Below are 17,770 nucleotides of genomic sequence, written 5' to 3'. Positions count from 1 at the left end.
CAATTAACAATGCAAAGGTTCATAAACATAAATTCCAGCAAGTGTCTCAATACGAACAAAATCCAAATGTCAATCCAATCCAAGCAGAAAAATTACAATCTAAAACTAAATTGTCTTACAAAAATACAACTTAAAATTATTTAAAACTAAATAATTTCAAGTCCTTGAATTAAAAAGATAAATAAAATATCACTTTCTTGTGGTCTTCAAGTGTTAGCATAAGGCTCAACCCTCCTCCATGCTCCTCCTAAGTCGTCTCCCAAGCAAGTTTAAGCTTTTGTCAACATGTCTCCTCCTCCAAAGTTGCTAGATGCCATAGCCATGAATGATGAGGTGTAGATGGGAATTTGGCCAAGGAAAAGACGTGAATTGATGATGATAAGAGGTGATGCTTTTGTATACGTGGAGTGATGATGGTGAGAGATGGTATATGGTGAATATGGGATGAGGGAAGATATGGTGCAAGGCATAGGCTAGAGGATTTTTAGTGAAAGAAGAGAGTTGGCGTTAAAATGGTGTCCGTAGGTGTGATGGATAGGGAAGAAGTGATCTTCGGCATGTTAGATGTCACATCCAGTACTATAATAATTAGGAATAAGAAATATTCCTAAATATTTAAGGGTAAAAAATGACAAAGCGAAATAGAAAATTTTGATAGAAATAATTATTATAATTTTCAAAGCCAATTATGAAATGTTTGACTAATTAAGGAAAATTGGTCAATAATGAGTATGGAAAAATATTTCTAAGCCTTAGAAAATTAAGGAAAAATAAGGATGATATCCTTTGAGAATGATATGGGATTTTAAAATTGGTTTCATAACCAAATTGCCCTTAGAGAAATTATAAAGGAATTTAAGGACAATTTAAGCTAGTTTAAGGTCCTTTATTTGGAAAATTCCAAATAAATATTTTTAATGAGGATAAAATCCCAAGAAAATTCCTATGATATCCCAAGGAATTATAAAAGATTATGGAATTAAAAGAAGACCCTCAAGTATCCAAGATTTTTTCCAATTCATTTGAAAAGTGAAAAAATCACTAAAGAGAAAGAAATTAGTTTTCCTTTTATTTAATTATTGGGAAATTTAATTTGAGACAAAGAGGGAAATTTGGGAAGATAAAAATGAGGAGAATAATTTATGGATCTGACAGAAAATAATTACAGAGGCCAGAGCATTGTAATTATAGAAAAGAAATTAAACCCAGAGTCAAAGTGCACCAATAAAGCAAGACTAGAGTCTTGCAATTCAAATGGTTCACATTTAGCCATGTGTCAAGCCTCTAATTAATGGTAATTAAAGCTTTCCAAGTGTCAAGCTACCAATGGAGAGGATCTTGACTTTGGAATTTAATTACATTATGATTTAAGTTAATTAAGAGAGAGGATTAAGACTAAGTAAGCATTTGACACTTGACAAATCATTAATGATGGTTGGTGGGATATTTTGTGAACATTAATGAGCTTTTCCTCCCCCATAATCAGACCTCATTTCATCTAAGGCAAGAAGAGAGGGAAAAAGAGAGAATTTGAAGGGAAATCAAGAGAAAAGCAAGCATATTTGACCTTCCAACTAAGATCCAAGCTTGGTAAGTTGTTCTAAGACATTCCTTGTTTTGTTTTATTGATTTGTATGGTTAGAATTTCTGGTTCTCTCCTTTTTCTTGAGCTGGCTGAAATTTTTATTGAGTGGGGAAGGAAGTTTTGTTGTTCAAACTTGCTAGAACACCTCAAAACATGATAAGTCTTAGTGGCTTAGTGTTGTTTTGAGAAGTTTTTCATGGTTGAACTCCAAGAGGTATGGTTCGGCCAAAGTAAGATTTGGACCCTAGGATGTAGTTTTCAAAGTTTGGAGGCTTCCATTATGTTCAAAATGAAAAATGGTGTAGGGTAAACATAAAGAACAAGAGTTGGAAGCCATAGAATCAAAGTTGCAATTTTTGGAAAGTGAACCATAGTGGTTCAGCCAAGCTGAAACTGAAAGAAGAAATTTTAATTTCTTAAATCCAAGTAGATATTTGGAATCTACATGAAAATCATGTAGGAATGAGTCAAGAGGAAATTGTTAGGGTTTATGGAGACCAATTCTAAAAATTCAAGAACAAAGATGGAAGCTTTAAGGGGTTTAGGAGTTACTTGAGTTATGTTATTGATTTTTATGAGGAATGGTTGATGATTCTTGCTGTCCTTTTTGTGGATTGCCATGTTAGGGTTTAGCATTTATGGAAGTAAGAAAGAAGAACAAGAAAATCAAAGAGCATTGGATTAAGGTAGTAAGATTTAATTGACCTTAATGTTGAGTGTTGCATTGATTGCTATGCAATTTCATGTGCTATTATGTAGTTGAACTAAATGATGATGATGATAATGATTGTGTAGCTGTACTCCTTGCTTTATGTGCCTTGGCTATTGCATGTTAGTGTACTGCATGTAGGAGGTAAAGTAGTTCCCTATTAATAGCAAAAGGTTGGAATGCTTGTAATTGATGCATGTTAATATTTTGGTTGATTGATCTCGCTACTGGGATTTCTTAAAATCTCATCCCTCAAATACAATCTAACATTTTAGGGACTGAAACTCCCAAGAGCAAGCTGCAGATTGGAGGCTAAATTATGGTGTCACACCATAAAAATTCATGGACTTTTGGTTATGTATAAATATCAATGGTTGGTGCTGTAATCCCTAAGCAAGACGTCAGTTTAGTGCCATGTTTTATTAAGTTAATGAAAAAATTTCTGCACAAAATTTAGTATGCTTAGAGTTGATGTCATGAGCTTCAAATTGATAGGCAGCACGTTAAAAATGGCCAACTACACGATTTTTAATGATTTTTCAAAGTTAAGGTTCAGAATCTGAAAAAAGGATTTTTGCCAAATGAACAGAGGTGAATTTCACAAAAACCTGATACTTTTTTCAATGGAATTGGTTCATAAGATTGTTTTTTCTTGAAAAGGAATTCAAAGAGCTTTTCATAAAATTTTGAACCACTCCATTTTGATTTTTCTAAATTAAGTTATGAATTTTTGAATTTGGGCCAGAAAACTGGATTTTTACCCAATGAACAGTAAAAATCCGAAAATCAGTGTTTTTCATGAAAATTTTTAGCCTAAGACCATCCAATGTGGTCTAAAATGGTTTTAATTAAATCCTAAGTAGATCCGATTGTAAGGTGTGACATTAGAGGGATTATTTTAGTAGGGAAAAGGAAATTTTCTTGGATCCAAAACTCAAGCCCATTAGTAATTAATTGACCCACTTGATATCAGCCATTGGATTGTACTTAGATTCCAAGAAACAATCTTGCACCATTGGATTCCCCTATATGCTCTTTCTTGACCTACAAGAATTCAAGTGCATCTATTAATGTAAATTATATTCAAATATAATATAATCTATATCAAAATTAAATATTAGATATGCACAAAAATCAGGCAAAAAATTCTAAAACTTTCTAAAAGTAATCTTTCTAAAAGTATGAGACTTGTTTCCAAAGAAATAGGAAAAATTAATTCCAAGTCAAAAATAGGAAATTACAAAATATTTATATTTTTAATCAAAAATCTCAATTTTTATGCAAAATCCAAAAATCAACCAATTAAGTCAATAATGCATAAAAATCCATTTAAACTCAAAATTATCATTTAAATCTTGAATTAATGTGAGATAAAAGATATAAAATTTGGGCTTTATCAATTCTCTCACACTTAGCCTTTGCACTCCCGGGCAAAACAAATGAAGACTAAAGAGTGGTAAAAGAACAAAAGAAAATCAAACAAAGTGAATGTTCTAATCACAAGCAAAAAGCAACCCAAAGGATTCAACATCTTTCTTATCCAAGTAATCTTTTCACGAATCAAGAAAACAAATATCATAGCAATTTAGCTGACAAAGGGGAATCTAAGTCAAAAATCCCTCACCAAGGTTAATGTATATGTCGCTCATCACTCAAAAGTGTATCGGCTTGTGTTTACACTCAAAACCATCCTATCCAATCCTCTTTCCATAGGCTTGACAAGAATATAAAATTTTCACCAATCATAAAGCAATTACAAGTATAAATCAAAAGGACTTTTATTAGGCTATAAGGGGCTAAGGTAAAGAAAGAAAGGATATAGTGTTTGAGAAAACAAAAGTGAACATCTTAGGAAATGAAGAGAATCAATGAAAAAATATAATGGGATGCAAGAAACTAAAATTAAACTTGAATTGGGTCATTATTTTTCTTCTTTTTTTTTCTACTTCTTTTTCCAAATTCTTTTTTTCTTTTTCTTTTTTTTTAATTTCTTAGAACGTTTTGTGCATGCTCTTTTGACACAAACCTTCATATTGGTGATACAAAGGCCCGGTTACTCAAGCATGGATAACTCATTGGCACTAAGATGCTACTAGCACGCTCATAGCCCTTACTGGCCGTTTAACGCGAAGATTGACATTAGTGATGAAGATCCCTGGTTACTAAGCACAGCTTAAACTAGAGGAGCGGAATCTTATTACAATATTTTTTCCCCTTCTTTCTTCTTCTTGTTTTTTTTTCAAATTGACCCAAACCATAACTCTAAATGTGTTCTTCCATCCCAAGCACATGTAATTTAGTGTTCTTCAACTCCTAAGACATTCAGAAAGGGTAGGATTTTTTTTTTTTTTGGCTATGTGTTAAGGGGAAAAAATGATAAAGGCTCAAAAGGGGTTAAGCAAAGGATAAATGTATGAAAAGGGTAGGCTTTTGGCTTATCTGGCTAGAAAAATTGAAATGAATGCCTTTATCATCTTTATGACTACAAATGCATAACTGTGGTCTCAAAAAGATTCAAGTCAAGTTCTAGATCAAGGAAAGAGATAGGGATGTACACACATGAAAAGAAGAAATGCATCAGGCTCAAAACCTTACTAGGCATATGATTACTAGCTTAAATTCACCTAAGTCAAATCCATTGCCACTTAGCTTATCCACTCAAGACACGATCAATCACTTTTCAAATCAAGAATGCATCATACTTGAATCACTTCAAACTTGCAATCTTCTCATCCAAAACAAAACAAAACATTTTTTTTAGTTTTTTTTAAGAGGACACTAAAACAAAAGTAAAAACACACCCAAAAAAAAAACTAAAAGAATGAAATCCCTCCGCCACACTTAAACAATGCATTATCCTCAATGCATAACACATAGGGCCAATCACAAAAATAAGTGGTATCTAGCAGAGCCCAGCTCAATAATATGACAATGCAAAGCAAAATGAGTGAAGGGAAAGAATACAATCGGGGCTACATGGTGTCCATAGTGTGATGACCTCTACATCTTGGGTAGAGAATACCTCGTAGTAAGGCTTCAAGTGGTGAACAGTGACTGTGAAGCAATTTCCAATTGGCTCTCTCTTAATCTCTACAGCTCTATAGGAAAAAACATTAGTAATGATGAAAGGTCCCTCCCATCTAGAACGGAGCTTACCAGGTATGAGTTTAAGTCTAGAGACATAAAGTAGAAACTTTTTGGCCCATGTGAAACTCCCTTCTCAAGATGAGCTTGTCATGGATAGCCTTAGTTCTTTCTTTGTAGATCTGAGCATTCTTCTAGGCTTCTCTCCTAAGCTCTTCAAGTTCTTGCAATTGTAACTTTCTTTCAGCACCAGTACTAGCAAGAGCAAGGCTGCAGCTTTTGATAGCCCAATATGCCTTATGCTCCACCTCTACTGGTAAATGACAAGCTTTACCAAAGAATATCTGATTTGGAAACATGCCAATTGGTCTTTTATATGCTGTACAATATGCCTAAAGTACATTATCTAGCCTCTTGCTCTAATCCTTTCTGTTAGGTTGCACTGTCTTTTCAAGAATGAGCTTAATTTCTCTGTTTGAAAGTTCTACTTGACTATTCGTCTGAGGGTGGTATGGGGTAGCCACCTTATGCATCACACTATACTTGCTAAGTAAGCTTTGCATACTTTGGTTGCAAAAATGAGTGCCTTAGTCGCTAATGATAACACTTGGGGTTCCAAACTTGTAGAAAATATAAGATATGACAAAAGAGACCACTATATAAGAGTTATTAGTACGAGTGGGGATTGCCTCAACCCACTAAGAGACATAATTCACAACAAGCAAAATGTAAACATAATCAAACGAAATAGGAAAAGGTAACATGAAATCAGTACCCCAAACATCAAAAACTTCACAGAACAATAGAGGTTGTTAAGGCATCTCACGCTTCCTAGAGATACTGCCAATAAATTGGCACTTGGAACACTTCTTACAAAACTCATGGGCATCATGGAATAGAGTGGGCCAGAATAACCCACTTTCTAAAACCATCCTAGCAGTATGCTTAGCACTAAAGTGCTCTCCACAAGCAAGAGTGTGACAAAATGTCAATACAAATTCAAATTCACTATCAAGAACGCATCATCTAATAACCTGATCATTGCAAAAGTGCCACAAGTAGAGATCATCCCATATATAGAACCTAGCATCACTCTTAAACTTGTTTAATTGATGCTTATTCATATCTGTTGGTAAAACAAATGCAGTCAAATAATTAGCAATGTCAGTATGCCACGGAATAGTCATATCAACACCATAAAGTCTATTATTAGGAAAATCGTCTAAGGGTAAAGAAGATGTTACCACAGGAACCTTAATCCTACTCAAGTGATCAACTACCATGTTTTTTGTACCACTCTTATCACGGATCTCCACATCAAACTCTTGTATCAACATTACCCATCTAATCAAGCAGGGTTTTGAGTCTAGCTTCTTGAATAAGTACTTGATAGCTGAATGATCTGTAAAGACAGTCACTTTCATGTGGAGGATGTAAGAATGAAATTTCTTAAGCCCAAATACAATTGCAAAAAGTTCTTTCTCTATAGTTGTGTAATTAGCCTATGTGGTATCCAGCATCCGTGATGTATATGCTATGATATGTTGTCATTTTTCTATTCTCTGAGCAAGAATTGCACCCAATGCATAATCAGAAGCATCACACAAGAGCTCAAAGGGAAGGCTCCAATTAGGTGGCTGAATGATAGGAGGTGTAGTGAGTCACTTTTTCAACTCATCCCAAGCATACTTGCAAGCATCATCAAAAACAAAGCCCACATCTTTCTGCAGTAAACGAGATAATGGTAATGTAATTACTAAAGTCCTGAATGAATCACCTATAAAATCCAGCATGTCCAAGAAAAGAGCGTACATCTTTCGCACAATAGGGATATGGAAGAGATGAAATAATATCAATATCAATTTTGGCTTTGTCAACCTCAATGCTATCACGTGAAACAACATGTCCTAAAATAGTGCCTTTCTTAACCATAAAATGGCATTTCTCAAAATTCAGCACAAGATTATATTCAATGCATCTTTCCAAAACCCTATCCAAACTAGCTAAACATGCATCAAAAGAATCACCATAGATAGTGAAATCATCCACAAATACTTCCATGTAATGCTCAAGAAAATCAAAAAACATGGAAACCGTGCAATGCTGAAAAGTACTAGGTGCATTACATAAGCCAAATGGCATGCATCTATATGCAAAGGTTTCAAATAGACATGTGAATGTGGTCTTATCCTGATCCTCAGGTTCAATAGAAATTTAAAAATATCTAGAAAAACCATCCAAAAAGCAATAATAGGATCTACCAGCTAGTCTGTTAAGCATTTGATCTATAAAGGGAAGGGGAAAATGATCTTTTCTGGTCACAGAATTCAATTTCCTATAATCAATACATACCCTCTAGCTATTTTGGACTCTAGTTGGAACAAGCTCACCTTCATCATTACGAATAACATTAATACCAGTCTTTTTTGGAATACTTGAACTGGACTAACCCATTGGCTATTAGAAATAGGATAGATTATACCTGCAGAAAGTAGTTTAGAAACCTCTTTCTTTACCACATCAAGAATTAATGGGTTGAGTCACCTCTGTGACTAGTGCACAACTTTGGCAATATCTTCTAAACAAAATCTGGTGCATCCACACATTAGGGCTAATTCCAGGAATATCAGCAAGAGTCCATCCAATAACTTTCATCCTTCTTTTCAGCACCTCTAGGAGGTGAATTTCTTCAGCAACAGCTATGTAGCTAGCTACAATCACTGGCAATGTCTCATCTTTCCCCAAATAGGCATATTTCAGTGAATCAGGAAGTGGCTTTAGCTCTAAAGAGGGAGCTTGCTCAGTTGAGGGTATAAGATGTCACATCCAGTAATATGGCAATTAGGAATAAGAATATCTCTAAATATTTAAAGGCCAAAAATGACAAGGAGAAATAGAAGAATTTTGGTGGAAAATAATTATTATAATTTTCTAAGCCAATTATGAAAAGTTTGACTAATTAAGGAAAATTGGTCAAGAATAATTATGGAAAAATAATTCCGAGTCTCAAAAAATTAAGGAAAAATAAGGACAATGTTTCTTGAGAATTATATGGGATTATAAAATTGGTTTTATGACTAATTTACCCTTAGAGAAATTACAAGGGAATTTAAGGGCAATTTAAGCTAGTTTAAGGTCTTTATTTGGAAAATTCCAAATAAATATTTTTAAGAAGAATAAAATGAAGGGAATTGAAAGACGACGCGCAGCGGAAAACAACTTAAAATTTTAAAACTTTCAATCCCTTACCCAGATCTACCGATCGCGTTTAAGTCAGGTAGTAAGAAGCATTACCTTCGGTGTTCGATTTCCTGGTGGCTCGGTGATTCCGTCGTTTAGGATGCCTCTGCTCGCCTCCTTTGTCGTTCGAAGTCGACAACTCCGGTCGGCTTCCTCTACCGGTATCCACACGAATAGCTCTCCAGTCACAAACGGCGTGCTAGCGCCCTTTTGTCCGTCTAGGGTTTTCAGAGAATCCATCCACTCTTATCTCTCTTAGGCCGTCTCTTATCTGCTGGTGTTTTCACTCTCACCCTTAAAATCCTAGCTCCTCATATCAAATATATAGGATGCTATAGGTTTAATGAATGATATTTAATTTCGAAATTAATCCTAAATTAATTCCGAAATTAATACAATATCAAATATTGCCTAATCAGATAAGAGAACAATTAAATAAATATGGTTTATATTAAATCTGTCTCACAGATTTAATTCACCTATTTATTTAATTCAAAATAAAGATATGACGGAATTAATTTATATATAGATTTAATTTATCCTTATAAATTAAATCTAACAATTAATATCTCTTATATTTATATAATATATATACGAATTTATATATATATACACACGTCCACCCTATATTATTCATTGAATCTGGATATATCTTAGATTCAATGAATCTGGACATCATAACTCGTGTTGGACTATTTTGTGTGCGACCTTGTAGGCCCTTATGAAGTTGGCAGTGGGCCATTAACTATAATGACTCACAAGTCGTAAGCGGTCTCTAGCAAGACATCACGACTACCCAAATCATATGAGGATCGTTGAACAATGTAACCTTTCATACAACCATATCGCGTCCCTTTTGTCACACGACATTTTGGTCATGGATGAGGCATGGAGAACGTCATCCTCCTATTCATGACCGTTACTTTCTCGATCCCTGAGTAGTCTGAATATAGAAACGAAACTACCTTTCCATTATAGTATGGCCATACATTTCTCAGACTCACTCATCGAGGGGCCCAGTAATATCTCTCTACGAATGTGAGGGACAAATTCCATCTTGACCATTCACATTCCTCCACATGAAAAACCACTAAGCCTGAACATAGTCTTTATGATCACTCGGTCAAAAGTGACTTTTGACTAGGTCAAAGCTAAGTGTTTCTCATGTAGGAATCCATGATGATCTCAGGTCAAAGGGCACAGTGACATGGTTTATATATGAGAGAAGCTTATGACTTAACCCATGCAACTCTCTCATAGCGGGTCGGTCCAACACCTTGTACTCTTACATGTGCCTATGACTTTAATTTATATCTCTATATATCTTTAAAGTCATACTGGTCTTATTTCATCTCTGCTCCCACATAGATGACTGACCAGGGACATTTAGGATAAACCATGAGTTATCCAAGGATAGTCATCACAGTAAACATGCAAATAATATGATAACATAATTAATAAATTCATAAATTAACAATGTTCATAGCAATATGATTGGCCCCTAGGGCACAATTTCCAACATAAAATCCCAAGAAAATTCCTATGATATCCCAAGAAATTATAAGAGATTATGGAATTAAAATAAGACCCTCAAGTGTCCAAGATTTTTCCCAATTCTTTTGAAAAGTGAAAAAATCAATAAAGAGAAGGAAATTAGTTTTTCTTTTTATTTAATTATTGGGAAATTAATTTTGAGACGAAGAGGGCAATTTGGGAAGATAAAAATGAGAAGAATAATTTATGGATCTAACAGAAAATAATTATAGAGGTCAGAGTACTGTAATTATAGAAAAGAAGTTAAACACGGAGTAAAAGTGTACCGATAAAGCAAGAAGCAGAGTCTTGCACTTTGCTTGGCCTACAAGTTGCCACTTGTCAAACCTTTAATGGATGGTAATTAGAGCTTTCCAAGTGTCAAGCTACCAATGGAGAGGATCTTGACTTTTGAAATTAATTTCAATTGTCATTAAGTTAATTAAAAGGGAAAATGCAAGACTAAGTAGACACTTGACACTTGGCTTCTCATTAATGTGGGTAGATGGGATATTTTGTGAGCATTAATGAGTTCATCCTCCCTATTTTTCTGATCAAAGTTTTGGCTAAGTGAGAGGAAGAGAGAAAAGAGAAGGTTTTGAAGGAGAACCAAAGAAAAGCTATCAACTTTGGTCATTCAATCAAGGATTCAAGGTGAGTTCTTAGTTCTAGATGTGTTCTTGCCTTGTTTTCCTTCTCTTTTATGGTTGAAAAATCTGTCCCCTCTCTCTTTAATGGTTGGCTGAACTGAATAATAAAAAAGGAAGGGAGTTTGGTTGTTAGATCTTGCTAGGACACTTCAAAGTATGGTAGATCCTAGTGGTTACAAGAGTTTGTAGGTTGATTTTGAAGTGTTTTCTTTGCTATGTTGCTTGAGATCCATTTCAGCCAAAGCAAGATCTGAACCCTAGGATGTGTTTTTCAAAGTTTTGAGGCTTCCATTGTGTTTAAAATGAAAAATGGTGTAGGGTAAACCTAAAGAACAAGGGTTGGAAGCCATAGAAATGGTGTTCAAAGTATACGAATTTTAATGATTTTTCAAAGTTAAAGATGAGAATCTAGGAAGGGTTTTTGGCGAATGGATAGTGTTGCATTTCACAACAACCTGACACTTTGTCATAAGGAATTGGATCATGAGATTATTTTTCCTTGAAAGAGGACTTAAAGTGCTTTAAATAGAATTTTGAACCACCCCAATTGGATTTTTGTGGAATAAGTTATGAATTTTTGAAGTTGGACTAGAAAAACTGGATTGTTACCCGATGAATAGTAAAAATCTGAAATTTAGCGTTTTTAAGGTGAAAATTGAGCCCAAGACCATCCAATATGGTCTAAAGTAGTTTTAAATGAAACCTAAGTGGATATAGTAGTAAGGTGTGATATAAGACGCTTTAAATCAATGTTAGTCAAACGAGAAACTTGCACTGAAGACTCACAAGCAGAAGAGTATACTTTCCCAACTTGGGAATCATTAGTAGGAATAGTAATAGCAGAAGAATCAGGTAATACGCCATAATTCACAAAAAAAGTGCCATCAGTAGCACTCATGTTAGAAGCAACATTGGGGTCAAAATCAAAGATCTCTATATCAGGGACATGATCAATATTAACTAACAGCTTAGAATCAGGTAATAAAAAGGAATCAGTTGCATCTATAGCATCAATCACACTAAGTAATTGAGAGAGTCCATGTGAATCAACAGAAGTACTAGATGAGGAATCCCTAAAAGTGCTAAGGCTATAGATAAGCATAGAAGAATCAAAACTAGAATGTCTAAGAATCTCAATGAAATTAGTGAAGACATCAATATTAGTAGCATCTATACCAATGCATGTATCACAACTACGAATTTCAGAACATGAACAAGAGATAGAATCATCTAAGCTGATAATATCACATGATCTACTCATCATACTATCTCTAAAATCTATGATAGCACCATCAGTAATAATATCAATAAAACTAACATCAATCTCAGCACAGCTATCAGGTAGATGTCTCATAGAGTCAAGCACATCAAATCTAATGATTTTACTAGTAAATTCCATAGTAAGAGTACCAGCATGCACATCTATCATAGCCCTAGCAGTCTTAAGAAATGGTCTACCTAAAATCAAAGATAAATGTCCCTTTTGCCTAAATCTAGCATCATCCATATCAAGAACATAGAAGTTTACAGGAAATATGAGATCTTGTACCTTAACCAAGACATCCTCCAAGACTCCTTCAAGAACTACACAGTGTCTGTCAGCAAGGGAAGCAATTAGATTTGTAGGCTTAAGATCCATACCTTGCAGTTGAGCAAAAACTAATTTCAACATGACATTGATAGCCGCTCCTAGATCTGCTAAAGCTTCTGAAAACTCAATGGTACCAATAGTGCACGGTATGAGAAAGCTACCAGGATCCTTGCACTTCATTAGCATTGGCATTTGATAAAGAGAAGAGACAACCGCCCCTAAGTCAACTTTGCCATCATGCTTAAGCCTTCTCTTAGTAGTACACAACTCCTTCAAGAACTTCACATACTTGGGCACTTATGTAACTAGATCAACTAATAGAACATTGATCACCACCTTTTTGAAGATATCATAAACCTTTTTGAACATCTCAACTTCTTTCTTTCTCCTTTCAGCCCTAATCATCCCTGTGGGAAAAGGTAAGACTTGCTCGCTCACTTTCTTCCCTTCCCTATCTTTTTCTTGCCCTTCTTGCAATGCCACATGTGGTTTTGATAAATTGGACTTATTATACGATGTGGAAGCAAGGGGAGAATCTTTAATGATAGCTTCCTCGTCTGTTGAAGCATAGATAGTGACAGGATCTACAGAGGTAATTGAATTTCCACTTCTGAGAGATATAACATTAACTCCACCAATGTTAGGATTCTGCTGGTGCCAATATTAGGGTTAAATACTACTTAAGATGGCAGCTTCCCTGAGCCTTGGCTTTGCATGTTACTAAGTGCATTAGATAACTGCCCAATCTGAGTTTGAAGATTCTGAATTTCTTAGCTATGTTGCAAATCCTTTTGTTCAAACTTATCCATCAGGAGTTTCATCATGCCTTCTAACTTCAAACTCTCATCTTGGTTTGGCATAGTTTGCCTAACTTGTTGGAACATTTTACCACTAGAAGAGTTTACACCTTGATTGAACTGTGATTGTTGAGGCTGGCCACTCCCATATCTAAGATTTAGATAGTCACGCCATCCAAGGTTGTATGTATTTGAGTAAGGATCATATTTCTGGCGACCTTGAGTCATAGGCTTAATATGGTATATTGCATTATAAGAGTCAACTTCATCATTTAGGTAAGGGTAGGAGTCAGTAGTGTGAGTAGCTAAAGAGCAAATAGAGCAAAGTGGCCCAATTAGAGCTGTAGAGTCAGCTTATAGGATGAAAGGGGAGGAAGACCCCATAGAAGGAGCCATATTCTGGGAGTTTTTCATCTGAAATACAACCATTTTCTCCATAACAGATGCTAACTTATCAATTTTGCTCTCAAGGTAGGACTCAGAATAAGATGAATGCAATCTAACTTCATTTACTCTAGCTTGCTGCCTAGTACCAAGCTATTAGGTATTTCCAGCTTTCTTTTCAATCAATCTCCAAACAGCTTCAACAGTCAAGTCAAGAAGAGCAACTCCAGCAACAAAATCTAGTAAATCTCTCTCAAGAGGCAAGAGCCCTTCATGAAAATATTGAATCAGCAATGTATCTAAAATTTAGTGGTGAGGACAACTAGATAACAATGCCTTAAAGCACTCATAATACTCATATAAGGATTCCCCAGACATTTGTCGGCAACCACAAATTTCCTTCCTGATGGAGAAAGTACGAGATGCTGGGAAATACTTTTCCAAAAACAACCTTTTCAGCTAGTCCCATAAAGTAATGAATCCAGGAGGTAACCGAAGAAGCCAATTCTTCGCAAACCTTTCCAAAGAAAATGGGAAGGCACGCATCTTAATCTGATCCTTAGACACACCAGTAGGCTTCATAGTAGTACAGATCATATGAAAAGTCTTCAAGTGATTGTATGGATCCTTGCCTGCAAGGCCATTAAATTTTGGAAGTAAGTGAATCAATCCAGACTTTAACTCAAAATTAGTGTCTATATCATGATAATTAATACACCAATTTTGAAAATGCAAATCAGGTGAAACTAATTCCTTAATAGTCCTAGTAGGATTAGCCATGCTACTGTCAGAATTAAAAGAGTCAGAAGAATTAGAGAAATCAGCAGTTAACTTAACAGAAAAATCACTTCTTATAAGATTACTAGCTTGAGCTCTCCTTCTTTAATAAAAAGTCCTCTCAATCTCAGGATCAAATTCAAACAATTCTTTGCTAGAGGATCTAGTCATACACTAAGCAACTATCAAAAATCAAAGTGAAATGAAAAAAAAAATGCACCAAAAACAAAAAAAAAACACAAAGAAAATATGCAAAACCACCTAGAACTCAAACCTAAAGTCCAACCATTGCTCCCCGACAACGGCGCCAAAATTGATAATGCCTCTGTCATTAAAGCACTCAATTAAACTAGGTCCTAATTAATTTGTAGCTTAGGATTGACCTAGGTCATTACTTCCAAGGAGCAAGTTATGGATTTTTTTGGGTAAAAATTTAGGTGATAAAAAAAATGCAATGAATTGGATCTAAACCAAAATGCAAAATTCTAATTCTAAATGTTGAGATGCAAATATCCTAAAATTTATATGAAAATTAAATTAAACTAAATGAATGCAATGCAGTTTTGGGGGCTTTTTTTTGGGAAAAAATTAAATTGATAAATAAAGAAAATTGACTAAAAAGCAAAGAAAATTAACAAGTAAAAATTGAGAAGTTTCTCTTCAGGTACGGTAGAGGGGACAACTTAGGATTCGCATGAATTTAACCTTCATAACCTTAATCAGTTAATTAGACCAAAGGGAGGTGATAAAAGAGTGGAATTAATAAACTTAATTACCTACTTGAAATAAAGGAAACTGTCAACTTCAAAAACCCTTAAACTATTAGAGAACTCATAACAGTATAAGGTTGGTTAATTAAGCTTATTAAAAAACCAATGAAAACAATTCAAATTAATTCTGGAAATTATGTTTGAAATTATCCAATTAAATAATTAGACAATTAACCAACTTAATTAAACAATTAAGAGGCAAAAGAACCCAATTTTGTAATTTAGACCATAGTGATAATTAAACTCATAATGAAAACTCAATTTTAAATTCAATTAACAATGCAAAGGTTCATAAACATAAATTCCAGCAAGTGTCTCAATACAAACAAAATCCAAATGTCAATCCAATCCAAGCAGAAAAATAACAATCTAAAACTAAACTGTCTCACAAAAATACAACTTAAAATTATTTAATACTAAATAATCTCAAGTCCTTGAATTAAAAAGATAAATGGAATATCACTCCCTTATGGTCTTCAAGTCTTAGCCCAAGGCTCAAGCCTCCTCCATGCTCCTCCTAAGTTGTCTCCCAAGTAAGTTTAAGCTTTCAACAACATGTCTCCTCCTCCAAAGTTGTTAGATGCCATAACCATGAATGATGAGGTGTAGATGGGGATTTGGCCAAGGAAAAGACGTGAATTGATGATGATGAGAGGTGATGCTTTTGTATATGTGGAGTGATGATAGTGAGAGATGGTATATGGTGAATATGGGATGAGGGAAGATATGGTGCAAGGCGTAGGCTAGAGGATTTTTGGTGAAAGAAGAGAGTTGGCATTAAAATTGCATTGGAAATGAAGGGAATAATTTATAGGGAATTTACTTCTGAAATTCTATCGGTAAGAGTCCAGTTTCAGAAAAATTGTTAAATAAATAGTTAGAGATTGTGAAAAATTCCTAAACTTTTCATATCATACTTTTAGAATAAATGAGGATTTATCATGGAAAGAAATAAAGTTTTAAGAGCCCTAAGCTATTTTTTTCCCTAATATAGGGCTAAAAAGGGTAAGTTGGATGGAAGATTGTAATTGAATTTGAACCAAACCAACTCCATTACTTTCTAAATAAATTTGAAACATTTAGTTAGCCCAATTTGGTAAGGAAAGACATGCTCCCCAGGGCCCAAAGTCACATGTTGAATTGGTGGCAAATTTTTGACCATGGGAATAAATTTACTTAGTGAGCAAGTAATGATTATGTGGCCCATATTTTTTCTGTTTTTTGATTGAAAATTAAAGGGCATTTTGGGCGAGAAAAATAGCTGACCAAGGGTAAGTTTGGGCAGCTTATGGAGGTCTATAAATACCCCCTTCATTCCCTTCATATTCAACCAAAATGGGGGGACCTTGGGAAAGTGTTGTCAAAATTTCTACTCACCTCTTATCACCTTCAAACCACTTCAAGCAAAGGCCAAGCTATCAAGTTCCTGCCAAGGATTAATCAAGGTATGTGTGTCACACCTCTCTTTCTAATCCATTATATGTCAATTAGAACCAATATAAGTCATTTCGTAATGTTTTCCAAATGAAAAATATAAAATTTAGGATTTTACTATTTATCCTGTCCGTACACTGTTCATCCAAAAATGGGCCAACTTTAAAAATTCACAACTAAATCTAGAAAAATTGAAACGAAGTAGTTCTAATTTTCACATGAAACTTGCTAAGAGTTTTATGGAGACAAAATAATCATTAGGTCCAATTCTATACAAAATAATCTAGGAAATTCGTCAAAGTGTACTATTTATTTGGTAAATTTTTTTATTTTCAGTATTTTTGCCCAATTTTGGAAGGGCATAACTCTCAGCACACAACTCAAAATTTAATGAATTACTGCTTGTTTTAAAGTTAAAAATGAGACCTATTTTCCTATAAAATTTCATGTCCAAAATCCAACAATTACTTATTATTTTATGTGCCACAAATTTGGCACTTTTTAGGGAATTTCTATCCCCTATTTCCATTTTCTTTATTTATTTCTTCTTTTTCCTTTATCTACATTCTCCCCACAATGCATCAAGCATAATTCCAACATTTTGATCATGGAATAACCACATAAATTACATTGTAATATCATCCATAGCTTGTTACAAAATTCATGTAAAGTTCAATATACATTGCAAAAGTTTCCAACATGGCACAACATCTACAAAACCCATTCATTCCGAGACCAAATCCTTCCCTTGATCCATGCTTGGTCCACTTCCTAATTAGTGCATAAAATAACATAGGGGGAATGAGATTTCAAAGAAATCTCAATAGCATATGAATTATAATTATCTTGTAAATCAATGCAAGTTTAATTGTGAAATGTCATGCAATCCAAACCATTCCCAACTCATAGGAATTCATACCAAATATCATACAAGGAGAGGAACATCATATTATCTATATTGACATACCGCAAAGCATTTAACCAAAGCATAACCAAAGTCAATCAAACAATCAAGGTCACCACAAAGTTCCTCCAATCCAAGCAACAACATTCACAACAAGCAAACAAGATAAACAATCAAATTATAATTCAAAGCTACCTTTATAAAGCTTGTCCAATTAATTCCTCCTCTCAATGCCTATTAAACCAAGCATAAACATAGGCCATATTAATCATAAAATAACTTTGTTTCAACACTTTAATATTAACTTACCAA

Source organism: Neltuma alba, unplaced genomic scaffold (genome assembly GCF_004799145.2).
Source record: "Neltuma alba isolate B1F8T4 unplaced genomic scaffold, ASM479914v2 tig00012440_pilon, whole genome shotgun sequence".
NCBI lineage: Eukaryota > Viridiplantae > Streptophyta > Magnoliopsida > Fabales > Fabaceae > Neltuma > Neltuma alba.
Note: the sequence above shows the minus strand (reverse complement) of the source record.